This window comes from Mytilus edulis, chromosome 6 (genome assembly GCF_963676685.1).
Source record: "Mytilus edulis chromosome 6, xbMytEdul2.2, whole genome shotgun sequence".
NCBI lineage: Eukaryota > Metazoa > Mollusca > Bivalvia > Mytilida > Mytilidae > Mytilus > Mytilus edulis.
The window spans coordinates 28,256,454-28,271,952 of NC_092349.1; the positions used below are offsets into that span (position 1 = coordinate 28,256,454).

Below are 15,499 nucleotides of genomic sequence, written 5' to 3' on the forward strand. Positions count from 1 at the left end.
TTGTCCTACACTCTTAGTATACCTGTTTCTATCATAAAAGGCAGATTTTAGAAAAGGTCTCAGTCCAGGCAAACGAAATAAAATAGGGACGAAAGATACCAGAGGGACAGTCAAACTCATAGATCGGACAAAACATGACAACGCCATGGCTTAAAAAGTAAAAGACAAACAGACAGATGATAGAACAAAATGCACACATCTGAGGTGATCTCAGGTGCTCTAGAAGTGTAAGAAGATCTTGCTCCACCTGCTGCATCCGTCGTGTTTGATAGGTCATATTCGTGAAGAGAGAATGGGATTGTATATACTACGTAACTAACATATACGATATCATCTGTGGAACGGTTATTCCATAACGGTCAACCAACTCGTGATGGCATTAGTTCAATTCACGAAGGGATGATTTCAACTTCACCATTTTGAACTCTTGATTTAAAAGCTCCCTTGTGTGCAGGAACCCTATATCAAGGAAAGCATGATAGGGCATACAAGCCTGGAAATATCGTATCAATTGGGAGCTAGATTTTCTGTTTGCAGTTGCTGCTTTAATGTTGCTACATAGAAATGGTAAATTAATAATTAGGAAGCTGAAACCATCTATTTTGTCGTTTCAACCGACCCTCACTGTCAATTTCTAGATGTAAGTCAAAATATTAGACCGACTTAATTGTATCTATAGTATTCAAATTCTAAATTATTTAGTGAGAATATCTTTCTTCCTAAGAAGTTCCTGAATGAAGTCAGGCTCATAATAATAACGAAAAAAGTAGGCAAGAAGAGGAGCACTATTGGTTCCCATTGGAATGCCAACATTCTTTAGAAAAACACGTCCTCAAAAAGTGATTCTTTACAAATGAAGACTTACCCATCTCTAAGACAAAATACTTGAATACGTTTTTAAAATTCTTTCAATTTGTCTTATAGTTTGGAATGGGGAATATTTGTGTTCAGTGTAGAAAAGTCAAATGTTTGAAATATACTGCAAGATAAAAAAAAAAAAAAAAGGAGTCTTAGGATGTACGTACTCGAAAAGATCTTGGGAATTTTTCTGTATCCCCATCGGATTCACGACACCTCTTAAATAGGAAGTTTCATAATAACTGTGAAGCCCGGCTTTGTTGACTGATCGAATAGATGTTAATGATTTTGAAAGGGGTTTTGTGTTTTGCAAAATTTGGGTCTTCAAAGATTGTCATAGTATGGGTATTGATAGACCCTTTCAGTTTCTTAATTGTGATTTGTATCAACGACATCACAGCCTTAACCTATTCTGATAGAATATCTACGTCTTAGTTGATATCCTGGCATAATCCTCGACTGAATCCACCAGTATTTTGAACTTATATTTTCAATTGATGGAATTAGGCTCACGATATTAAGTACCTTTGGATAACACATTTCGCAGGAAATTGTTATTGACAATGTTGAGGTCTACAGTAATAACGTGGCCAGCCGGACTTGATGTGATTTGCGAACTAGCACAGGTGCAATCAGGATCTGCTGTGATCATGTGGAGTAGGATCTGCTTATACTTCCAGAGCACCTGAGATCACCCCTAGTTTTTGGTCGGGTTCGTGTTGTTTATTCTTTAGTTTTCTATGTTGTGTCATGTGTACTACTGTTTGTCTGTTTGTCCTTTTCATTTTTAGATATGGTGTTGTCATTTTTTTTTTCGATTTATCAGTTTGACTGTCTCTCTGGTATCTTTCGTTTCTCTTTTAGATTTAATTTGTTGTCAATATTTAAATTCTGAAAAACGTGTTTGTAATTCGAAATTTTAGTTTCTTTTTTTTTGTATAGGTATAAGAAATAATTGGTACAGACTAATCTTTAAAATAAGGAGGTATTTTTCGACTGAACTTATTTATGATTACATTTATTGCCTAAGTTAACGCCGTCGATACCTTTGTTGACAAGGGAAAGTTTATGCATTGTATTTTAAATCAATATGTACATAAGGATTAAGTTAATAACTGATGTACATAAGGATCAAGTTAAAAACTTCTTCACATAAGGATTAAGTTAATAACTTCTGTACATCAGGATTAAGTTAAAAACGTATGTAACCAAAACCTACTCATGGTGATATGTATTCGAATCCCTTTTTAAATTGATTAAGATTGCTAGTTTTCCAGAAAGTCGGATGTTCTGTCTATTTCTTCCAGGTTCATCGACCAAGAAAAACTGGTCGCCACGGTATAACTAAAATCATCAAACAAAGCTTTTTACTCCAACAATCAATTACACTAACAATATCACGGTAAGTTTTATCACGCGTATACATGTAGTATAACAGTTAGTTTCATTACGGGCAGACTTTAGGAAATGCAAGTTAATCGAAATAAGATATGATATTGAAAGCTGTCGAAATTATATAAATGGATAGATACTTAATACAAGAAACATCAGAGGAACGGATTTGTTTCCATATATATCAGGATAATTGTAACATCATTGTTCGTCCTAGCAAATAACCAGCAATATAATGGTAAGTTGTATAACACTCATAGTATAACAGTTGTTAGCATTACGGGCAGATTTCAAGAAAAAGGTTGGAGTCAAGGCAATCGAAATAAGATATAGTTAAAGTTGTTAAAATATTGCTGCAAAAACAACCAAACTGCTAACATCTACGACATCTACGGCAATGACATGTGTAACGTAGTTGAAAGCTGTATCACTGGCTATCATATCACATCTTATATTCATAAAGATAAGACTTTGTATTTACTTTAACATCACTTTCTTGTTTTTTTTTCTATTTACGACAGTTATGTGTATGTTTAAAAGTAAAAAGAAATAAATAGAAATGTTAACATGTTAAAAGCTTGATAATATCAACTTAGATATGAAGGTTACATGTTTACTTTTATTTATTTTTACATAATCCTGAAACCAAAAGTCTCTTCTGTAGATACAACAAGACGAAGTGATCAACATCACTGGTTACAAAGCCATTTTCTTACTGTAAAACAATCTGACAATAGAAACCATTCATAACCACAGTGGTTAAAGTATTGATTAAACCAATTACGTAAAAATAGGAAAATATATCCACTAAGTATAATCTTTACCATTACAAGACATAACAAACAAATAGACATACGTGTCTGCTGTTAATAAAATATTGATTTAACCAGAAAACAATACGATTTACAACTACAAACCTTAAGTCATTTGAAAAAATCCGATGACAACAACAAACACAACATTAAAACCTATCAAATTGATTTGGGATGGAAAAGTACCATGCTACGTCTTAAAGAAATACATATTGGCACTCAGCAAAACAGTCACATTCGGTGATAAAAATATCAGACGACGTAATGGCAAACCATAATATAACACGCGGTAAAAATGTCCATAGTTAGTTTGGACAAAGATACATATTATGGATCAACCAATTCGTAATGGTGTCCGTAAAATGTATGGAGTGTCATTTTTAATCTGTCATTACTTTGTTGGCGCAGTTTCTGAGTTAGGAGCACACTTCTGTATATGAAGTCCGTATAGTGTGAACATGTACGAGAATAACGTATCAATTGAGATATGTAAACACCATACGAAACTGCAGAGGGTATGTTACTGCTGAGAAATGGGAAATTGATAATTGGGAAGTTGAAATCGTCCCGTTTATCATAGATTTTCGTGTGAAGCCGTTCATCTGTGTTAATATTGAGGCAAATATCAAGGTATAATCTATATAATAATGAGAAATGAGAAACACGAGTCAACTACATCAACAAACGACAACAACTGCACATCAGATTCCTAAATGGGGACAGGTTTGACCTTATCATGTAACAATAATGATATACATTAAATAATGAAGTGTAGATCTTGATTTTAATTTAACCTACACCTCAATTTCAGGGTCTTAACACAACGACCTAAACCAAAAGACCTGAATTCTCTAGTGTGTATGATTGGTCTATTATAACAAATAAGGCAACAGTAAAATACCACTGTTCCAAATTCATTATTCGAGTGAGAAAAAAAAAACACATTAGGGTTACAAACTAAAATTAAGGGAAACGTATCAAATATAAGAGAACTACGACACAAGAGAGACACAACACCAAATGTAAAACTCAACAGAAACGAACTATAATGTAGCATGGCCATTTTCCTGACTTAATACAGGGTATTTTATGACGCGGAATTAGGGTCATAAACATTGAATTTAGCATATGCTTAAATGATTTTAGCATAAGCTATATTATAATTTAGCATATGCTAAAATGATTTTAGCATAAGCTGAATTCATTTTTGCATAAGCTAAAATCATTTTAGCATATGCTGAATTGTTTAGGTTATACATAAATGTTGGCGCGGAATTAAGGTCATAAATATTAATATTCAGCTTATGCTTAAATGAATTTAGCTTATGCTAAAATGATTTTAGCTTATGCTAAAAGGATTTTAGCTTATGCTAAAATGAATTTAGCTTATGCTAAAATAATTTTAGCTTATGCTAAAAATGATTTTAGCTTATGCTAAAATGAATTCAGCTTATGCTTAATTAATTGTTTTATCCAATCAAAATCTCGCTTTCTTAACTACTTTTATACTTTTCTCTGGTAAAAGGAATAACCACTTTTCTCAAATAAATAAATGTTTTTCTTAATGTAACTACATATATAAATAGGGTAAAGCCGATTTTGTATGAGAATTTAAGTCTCGCATGTTGGAAAATTTATTTCAAATTCATGACACGTGTTTTTTGTTTAAACAATATTCTATGTGTAATTGTGTATACATTGTATTCGATCTTTTAACCCTTAACGGTGCTATAAATATACAATGTGTACATTTTTTACCGATTGCATAAATGAAAATTCCACTACTGTGTGGGGTTAAAAGGTCGAATACAATGTATACCTTAAAATAGATGACAAGTTGAGATTGGAACAAATGATGTTTTTTTTTTAATCTTGTACAATGATTTAGCACTATCAGAAATACAGGTCAATTTTTATTTGAAGCACAATTCCATTTGCAGTTTTCGAGTACTTCTGTTTTTGATCGTTCTTTACTTTTGCCAAAATATCACTGATACCTGAATCTAACGGTTAGATATGTGCCTGTGAGGCCAAGTAAATTTTCAGCTCAATTGCATTTTTAGTTTTAGATCGAGTTATGCTGTTTTCAATTAAGGCATTCCCAATTATTTAGCGATATAGGGGGGTTGGGGGGGAAGGGGGGGGGGGGGGCTTGTCAATTCGAGTTAAATTCAATTCGAATTAAATGTACATTAGACAGTGATTGAAAACCAAATGCCAAATATGATATGGTGAGCTTCCCGGCATTTTATGACTTTCATCTAGAATATTGAAATGTTAGCAATTATAGGCAACCATACGGCCCTGAATAATGACAAAAACCAACACCGAATGGTCGGCTATATTTTTTTTTTTACAAAACATCAAAAATAAGTCGACAGACATGAACTATCGACAACCACAGAACTATAGGCTCATAACTTGGGACAGGCACATACAATATGCATGCAAATAGAGCGGTCAACCCATCCCTAAACTAGTCCTTGTTCAAGGTGCTTTGAAATACCCAAGATATATGTGTATGACACAGAAATGTTTTACTTCAATAAAATGTAGGATTAATCACTTACAAGTGTCATATTTAAGGGAGTATTTTTTCCCGACCTATGTGATGTACCATGATTTGGTGGTATGACACCTGAAGAAGACATTATTGTTAATAAAATGAATGTGACTTTATTCATTTGTAATAATGGTTATTTCAAGCATTTCTGTCAAGTTTTGTCATAATCAGTTCAATAGTAGTTTGAAAAAAATCTAGTATAATGAAAGACGACATCTACAAATTCCAAACCAAGACGCATCAAGATAGATAATAGTGTGGACAAATAAAGGATCAAAATTAATATTTATCACATCTGCCTACAAACAGTTGAATATGATACACAAGATGATTTTAGAAAGATATATACCACTAATGAAGCTTCTTGTCTCGTTTATCATTTTGGTCAACTTATTACTCTAATTTTCTCAAAATTTCAACTTTTCAGGCCAATGAATAAAAATGATGGGAACTTTTATTCATTTATGATAGAATTATTATAAGAAATGAGAAATTGAAGTATTTTAGCAGAATGAACAAAACAATATAAAAGTTCACTGTCTCCAAGTAGGTTTCAATAAGTCCTTACGTAAATATTGAATTTACGCCGCGTTCCACAGAGGGACATTAAAGGGTTCTCTTTCAGTGAATAATTTGTTGTTACAACATTAAGAATAATTTCATCTACTTATAACTTTATATTCATTTAAGTATTTTCTATGAAAATGTTCTATGTTCGAGGGTATCACCAGCCCAGTAGCCAGTACTTCGGTACTGGCAGGAAAATACGGATTTTTTGTGTTATTAAAATTTGCTGTAACAAAATGATAGAAATTATTATAAATTAAGGAATGTATCTCCCTCAAGCAAAGCTCTGATTCCTTTCACGGATTTGGCTATACATTTTGGACCTTTTGGATTATAGATCTTCATCTTTTATATAAGCTTTGGATTTCAAATATTTTAGCCACGAGCATCACTGAAGAGAAATGTATTGTCGAAATGCGCATCTGGTGCAGGCAATTGGTACTGTTAATGTTATTTAAAAATTCTATCATAGCAGAAAATGAAAAATAAGGAGAAACAGCCCATCCCCCCTAAAAAAAAAAAAAAAAAAAACCGGTTACACGCCATTAGTCCGACAACCCATTAGTCCGACAACCCAATAGTTTGATTGAACCTTTTTATTGTTTAGAATATTCACAAGATGATCATATTGATAAATATTTAGGAGACTTGATTTCCTTACTTTTTTCATAAAATGACACCCTTTAACATTTAAGGAATATTTAGTCACATGTTAGGATTTTCATGTTGTCACTTGTTCACTTATTATGTGCTATTGTAGACTAGTTATGTTTTATAACATTTTTTATTGCGCTGAACCCTTCCACCGAAACCGAACTCAATAAAAAAAGCTGCAATGCTAAGGTATCATTTGTGATTTCAATTGCAACCAATTTTAACAAGAGTAAAACATCCTATATGCAAAAACAGTATTTGATTTTTATCCATAGCTTAGATAGTAAAAATGTTATCATAAAATGATATATGCCTTAGGGAACAGTTAGTATCTCAGGGACTGCTAATGTGCTTTCATCCTTGCAACCATTCAATTATAGTACAAACGTATGACATTCATGGAACCTATTTTTTATGAGAAATTTAATGTTTTAAATTGAACTAAAGATTTTACAAATTTTATGTTTTCATCAGAGTATTATTTGTTACATCAATAGATATAAACAATTCATCAAAGTTTCATGGACATATTAACGGTTCTCGAGAGGTAGAGCGGACACAATTTGTTAAGAACAGCAAACGGATGGATTGGCCGACGGACGGACCTTTGACACACACTCTGGTAACACACACTCTGGTAACACACACTCTGGTGTCATGTACAAACCGACAGACAGACGGTCAAGTATAAAGTATGAAATATTAATGGTTCTCGAGAGGTAGAGCGGACACAATTTGTTAAGAACAACAAACGGATGGACAGACCGACGGACTGCCCTTTGACCTAGGATGTATACATTATGACACATTCTCTGGTGTTGGTTAATATATATGTTAAGTTGAAAATGTTTGTCAGGTATAAAGTATGAAATAATAACAGCTGTCCTCTCAAAATATAGTGTGGATCCAATTTGTTAGCGGTGGAAAGACCAACAGACAGACGGACCTTTGACCTAGGAAGTTGTACATACATCATGACTCACCCTCTGGTGTTGGTTAAAATGGATGTCAAGTATAAACTTTGAAATCATAACGGTTCTCAATATATAGAGCGGGCACGATCTTATCCACAGGACACAGGGTTGTCAACTGAAACCAAAGTTTTTTTACCTTGACCTTTGACCTAGGAAGTTGTACATACATCATGACACGCCCTCTGGTGGTGGTTAATAAACATGTAAAGTATAAAGTATGAAATCATAATGGTTCTCTAGATATGGAGCGGACACAAAGTTAAAGTGTTACGGACGGACGGACAGACGGACGGACGGACGGACGGACTGATCACTATAGGGCGATCCGCCTTAAGGCGGGGCCCTAATTATCTTTATAACACCGCAAGCCTCATTCACAATCGAAGCCAAAACAAAATAGAAAAAAAAACAACTAGCACATTGATATCAAATGACAGTCAGTATCAAACCATGTACTACATAATTCAAAAGAACTTACAATATAATCATCTTTTTTTCCCCCATATAAGAGCCTATTTATAAATAACATAGCTGAATAATGATTCAAAGTCTGTATAAGCTCAAGATAATTTAAAGTTTAAGGTACGAACCATTTGAATTAAGGAGGCAGTCTTAGATATTTGAGGGAAAACAAATGACTCTGATTTTTGTCTTCAACAAGTTCTGGCTGAACTAGATTAAAAACAATAATCTTGTCCCCTTTTTTGCTATTAAAACAGAATTTTCCAACAGAATTATTCAGCATTAAATGAACATGATTTTTTTTGTGGCCGTGGTTTGCATGTCTGACAGGAATGTCTGTTTCGTCGAACTAATATGTTGAATACTTTTTTCAAGACCAGACTGCTGAGTTTTCTCCATTTGTCGAACGTCATTCATAAATTCGTTGCCATACAACTCATACGTTGCATTTGGTTGCTTTTGAACACCTCACTTCCCTTGATTGTGTTGAGTGAAACAAAGCAATCAATTGAAACATTGGGGTAAAAATTGCTTGATTGTCTTTTTTTAACTCTTGTCGGTCTTATTGTAAATTCCATTGAATAGCTAGGTGTATATCTTGTTAATCTGTGAGGTTATGATAACGTAACTATATTTGTAACCGGCGAGAATTTTCCTTGTCTATTTTTTACTGACAAGTCCCACATCAAATTTATCAGTACATAGCTTTGAATCCATACTATCATTTTATGAAAGACAAATAACCCTTACGATTTACAGCAACTACAAAATGAACATGCTCCGTGTAGAGATTTGTCTCAATCATACCACATCTTTTTATTTTATCATTTAAAGAAATTCCTAGTCCTCGTTTGCCGAGTGATCAAAAAGTTTATTTGCATGCAGAAATTTAATTTCTAGGATAACCATAATCAGTTATCTACCTGGCGATGGTCGTTACTTTCTCTTTGTACTCCGGCTTATTTATAATCGATTTTTTTTTTGCTTATTATGAAAAAAAAACATACTTGATGCACATAAGGAATTATCATTTCACTATCTCACTTTTGTTAATGAGTAAACAGAAAAGTCATAATCTAAATTGTTTATGTATTTCATAGCTAGTGTCCCTTTAAGCAATTATATTTTTAGTACATTAATTTGGTGCATGGGATGAAATCATGATAGGACCATGAAAAGATTTATCTCACCTTGACAATATGTTTATTGGTCTTTGAATTATCAATTAAATGTAGTACTTGTAGAAATAAACTCAATTTTATAAATACTGAAACAAAGAAGACATTTCAGTCTTTGTATGATAATTATCTATACAATGTAGATAAAAAAAGAAGATGTGATATGATTTGCCAATGAGACAACTCTCCAGAACAGATCAAATGACATAGAAGTTAACAACTATAAGTCATCATATGGCCTTCAACTATGATCAAAGCCAATACCGCATAGTCAGCTATAAAAGGCCCCAATATGACAAATGCAAAATAATTCAATAATTCAAACGAGGAAACTAATGGCCAAAATTATTTACAAGAAAAAAAACGGAAAACATATTAACAAACGAAAACCACTGCAAGGCCATAACTACCATTGAGGCAAGTAATGCAATTGCCTTACTAAAATTTCGACACTGATTTTTTTATATACATATATAAATAAAATAGTCATTTGTTGTTCTGTCTCAACCTTAATAAACAATTCTTCTTGGTTATAACTCAGCATCTCTTTTTCAGATATCATTGTATCATAAATTACCTTAAGTTGTGGAAATCGATTTAATAATGTTTACCCTCTACGTTATTTTTAACCCAAAACGCAGTAATGTTGCAAGTAATGTAGGAAGAAAAAAATGGGACGGAAGTACATGATTACGGTTTACCATAAAAATAAACAAAATTTCAGTTAGATGTACAGAACTTTTATCATAGGATGTTTTTGGAAAAAAGTATGTTTCCAGTTTTTGACGAAAAAAATACTTTGTTTTTGACCCTGAGAAAATAAAAATTGTTTGTTTCACCCTTAGCTTTCACTATATGTAATGCTAAAATTGAAAGAAAAAATTGTTTTTGACTTGTCGCCCAAAAAATATATTGTCTTTCGCCGAAGGCGAAAAAAAAGTTTGTCCTGAAAAACAAATCCATAGCCCATACCCCCCCCCCCCCCGAAAATCAAATTGTTGCCGCCTTTTATCTGACATTCCGCAAGTAAATCGAAACATTTTTATCCTTGATTAATTTGAATAGAATTTTATTTATCGTTGCACATAATTTGTCGAAGTACACCTCTTCAATTACTTGAACTTTGGCTTGAGAATTATTTTGGGAATACTTTGTTATCTGAAGTTGCTTGCTTTAAATTGTTTAAATTCTGATATACATTTTGAAATATAGTAATCTGCTACTGGATATTCCGTAAAAACCGCTAATATAATCACGGGTTTTATTTATTCAATGAAACGGTTTTCGTGGGTGTTTGGGATTAGTCTTTCAATTACCTCCATTTCAGGCACAAATTTATATTGACGAAAAGTTCCGGCTTCGCCAGTACAGGAATTACTTTACATACGACAGTCATAACATGTATAGCAGGACAAATCTCGAAGTAAAACAGTACGTGGACTTGTATTAAGTCTTTTAATATTGGTGAATGAACCTTACTGAAGTGATGACTTTAAATGATCTATTTCGGAGTACTTCGGCAACATAAATTAAAATAAAATTCGCACTTTACATTTAAAGGACTGTCTTGGTGTCTCCAATTTGTCTTTTCAAAAATTGAACGTTATGCATGTAATGAGGTTTTTTTCCCATTACACCATTCTTTTAAATAAATTGTTAAAAGCTATATACGATTAATGAAAATTGCAAAATTTAACCTGTTTCGAATCTATGTCCCTGACCGGAGTCTATAGCAACATGCACTATTCTTGTAACGTTGGGCATCCTTTTTTTCCCGCATAGCTTTGTTATTTTAATCCTCAAATATATACTAGATGTTACTTAGTATATGATCAAGACATATAAAACATAACTAAAAACATATATTTGATTTGTTTAAATACTGGTTCGTGTTTAACACAGTGCGGGACAAATTTGCCATTCCGGTATCGGCAAATCTGACTTTGTCGGTTTACAAGATATCCCCCAAAAAAATTTGCCCAGTGATAGATTATTGAAAAATAAAAAAAAATGCCATATGTTCCAACTTGTCACTGTTGTCACTCTTGTCACTGCAGCTGATTAAAAGTACATTTTCCATGGGAAATTTGATAATTCCCATGGGAATATTAGAATTTCCCTTGGGAACATTGAAAGTTCCCATTGGAAAAATTACTTTTCCCATGGGAAGTTTAGAGTTCCCATAGGAACTTTAAAGTTCCCATGGGAACATAGGTAAATTGTTTGTTCCCATGGGAAGTTCTAAATTTCCCAAGGGAAACTTTAAATTTCCCTAGGGAATTTTTCTTCCCAAGGGAACTCCTTTTCTTCCCATGGGAAAAAACTTTTCCCATGGGAACAATACTTCTTCCCATGGTAACAATAATTGTTCCCATGGTAACAATAATTGTTCCCGTGGGAACAATATGTTTTCCCATGGGAACAATGATTGTTCAGGTGTAATACCACCAAATCATGGTACGTCACATCCGGTTGCATACGAAAGTAGGTCTAAAAAAATATTCCCTTAAATTTGACCGTTGTAGGTAATTAATCCTACATTTTATTGCAGTAAAACTATTTCTGTTTCATAAACATATTTTTTGGGTATTTCAAAACACCATTATATTTTATTTGTGATTTCTATAGAAAATTTTGTAATCTTGAGGTTACATGGTGACTAATCCTTGTACACAGATAGAATAAGGGGAGAAATTTGATTGGTTAACTTCCAATGATGGTTATTTTCTTATATGCAATGAAATGTTATGTGAAACTTTTTCTATAGAACTGGACAGGATAAAACTTTACTCATGCCAAGTATTTCTTTATTTGAAACAAAGATAAATTCTGCACAATTTTTTGAAAAGTGCAAATTTAACAAAGACTAATAGGGGAAAATCAATGGTGGTATTACACCTTCACATGGGAAGTGATATAACTAAAAAGAAAACATAAAAAAATCCTCTCATTGCATGAGTGAAGCAATTTCACAAAACGGACTAAGTTATTATGGGTACAAATATTTCTCTGTATCTTAATTGTAGATATATATTATTGTGTGTTCTACGGTTTTTGTCTTGGCATGCTCAATTGAAAGTAAATCACTATGTGTCATAGTGCAAATCGAGTTTCAAAAATTTAACTACTATAAATTCAGAAATTATTGCTGTTTTCATTATTGTGAAAATAGTGACAGGGTTATAATCACAATAATATACACTTGCATATTGAAATTTTTATGACCTAAACAGGATTATTCTAAATTTTGCACACAAAAAAATGATGAAATTGAGAAAAATCACACTTACAATTGCTAGCAATAATTTCTGAATTTTCAGTAGTTAGTTTTGCATATATAGCTTTCATACAGTGTCTTATGTTTATCCATTTGAATGTTTTTGTGTTTTTTTCATGCAGACATTTAAATGTGGATAGGTCTTGCTCATTGTTGACGGCTGTTCAGTCACTGGCTGAAAATACCTTTATCTCTGGTTTTTAGTTGTCTCATTGGCAATCACATACCATATCCTTACTTAATTTCAACACTTCTTAATTTAAGTTATGTACATTTGAGAATATCATTTTCAAAAAGACAAAACATTACAATTGGTATTACAAATAAGGCACTTGTGTTTTAATATTTCATCTTTCACTGAGATAACACCATCAAGTAAAATGTATGAAACAGATATTTTGCAGAAGAATCATTAAAATGAAAATTAAATCTGCAGATTTTTTTTATATTGGATGACATAAATGAAGTTTACGATGATTATTAGAAAATTAGTCGTTCAACGTCAGTTCAAACTCTTAAAGCCTATTTTCAGATAATAAATATTACCCCCCCCCCCCTACTTAACCCCAACGTTGCATAAGATTCAAACGTACTTAACAGACTTTTAAAAATTAGGGGTAGGCATGCTAGACTCTTTAGACCAAAACTCGGACCTTTGGTGAAAACTAACCATCAGTTGATCCACCTGGGACTTCTGGCCCATAAGACCTTTGAATATTACCTATAAAATGCACCTAGTAGGTAAAAGGGTATTGACGAAAGGACATTTTGACACTCTTTAAAAAATCTGGGGTAGGCATGTTAGACCGTTTAGACTGGACCTTTTGAAGACAAACCATAACATATCTTTTTTGGAGCTATGGTGAAGACAAACCCTAAAATGTCCATCCTTAGCCTTAAGGTCAGTTGCACCTTAGACCATTACCTATCATTTGTACCTAGTGGTTAATTATGATTAACCGAAAGGATTTTTTGTCAGTTTTTTAGAATTAGGGGTAGGCATGTTAGACCCTGCAAGCATAATTAAGTTTGGACCTACCAGGAGTTGTACCACCTGGACCTTTTGGACTATTGGAACAGTGCTTTGGTTTTTTTTAATATTTGGTGTAAGTAAACAATAAGTAACAAGAATATGTCCACAGTACACGGATGCCCCACTCGCACTATCATTTTCTATGTTTAATGGACCGTGAAATTGGAATAAATTCTCTATTTTGGCATTAAAATTAGAAAGATCATATTATAGAACACATGTATACTAAGTTTCAAGTTGATTGGACTTCAACTTCATCAAAACATACCCTGACCAAAAACTTTAACCTGAAGCGGGACAGACGGACGAACGAACGGACGGACGGACGAACAGACGGACGGACGAACGAACAGATGGACGGACGAACAGACGGACAGACGCACAGACCAGAAAACATAATGCCCCTCTACTATCGTAGGTGGGGCATAAAACAAATTCAATTGGTAGGAAGAAATCGCTGTAACTATACAATAATTTGTCAATTTTTTGTCTTACAACTTTTCAAAAACCTGAATTGTAGAATACAAAGGACGTTAAGCACGATATTGCGTATCATATGGTAACGTCAAAGTTTTACGTTTTACGACGATTACCGATTATTTGTGATAAGTTTTGTATTTCGCTTGCAATTTTTGTTGTGCTTATCAATATGTATACTACTTATAATGTTTTGTTGTACCGAATATGCATAGAATATTTCCCAATGATAGTAAAGTAAGCAAAAAAACAAAAAAATGTATCGTATTCAGGGGCGGATCCAGCCATTTTAGAAAGGGGGTCCCAACCCAGGACAAAAAGGGGGGGGGGGGGTCTAACTATATGTCCCCATTCAAATGCATTGATCGGCAAAAAAAGGGGGTTCCAACCCCCGTACCCCCCGGCCCCCGGATCCATCAATGGCATTTGGGTAATGCATAGGTATATGAAATGAGAAAATATATACGGTAGGATGAGTGCCAAGAAAATTCTATCTGAGGAACTATATACAGATGATCCACCATAAATAGCGTACCCCGAATCGACAACGTTGAAATTTTACGATAATCGTCTAGTGGACAAACTTGCAAGACATTTCATTCCTTTAAAAACGAAGTCGTTTCGACTACGCAAGTTATCAAAACGTATGTAGCTGTTTTGTAAAGTTAAAACACAATTATGGAAAAGCAATACTTAGCATGCAACTAATCTAAATTTTCAATAAATAACGTCGCAAATGACAATTTATTTGTAAAAAACGGCGAAATCCGACATTAAACATTTTGCAAGACATTTGACAAAGGCCGTTGCAATTTTATATGTAGTGTGAGTGCTGCAAAAATTCGATTTTGATATTGTCTATGTATGTACTTATATGTGAGCCGAATTTACACAAACAAAATATCATATAATGTAATATTTCAAAACCTATAAATTTTGAAAACTTTTAAAATCGTTTAAAATCTGACCAATATGAACACTTTTTGATTTTGCCAAAAAAACGCGTTGGTCATATCAGAAACACATATCCAGTAATATTATTATACTTTATATAGAGAATAATACATGCAAAAATTCGTATCATATGTCGTATCATCCAGAGACATCACTATCAGCCCAAGGGCCTTTAGGCCCGAGGGATGATATTGGTCGAGGGTGATACGGCATGTGATACGGATTTTGCCATGTATTATACGCTTTATCATATATTTCAACAGAAGGGTATTATATTATATGAACTGTTTTCTGATCC

General features: G+C 33.2%; 1 protein-coding gene across 1 annotated transcript in view; it reads right to left on the reverse strand.

The window, feature by feature from the left end:
- The window catches only part of LOC139526327 (putative ankyrin repeat protein RBE_0317), a 42,979-nt gene that overhangs the window by 14,155 nt on the left and 13,325 nt on the right, over window positions 1-15,499 (reverse strand). The window lies entirely within an intron of this gene.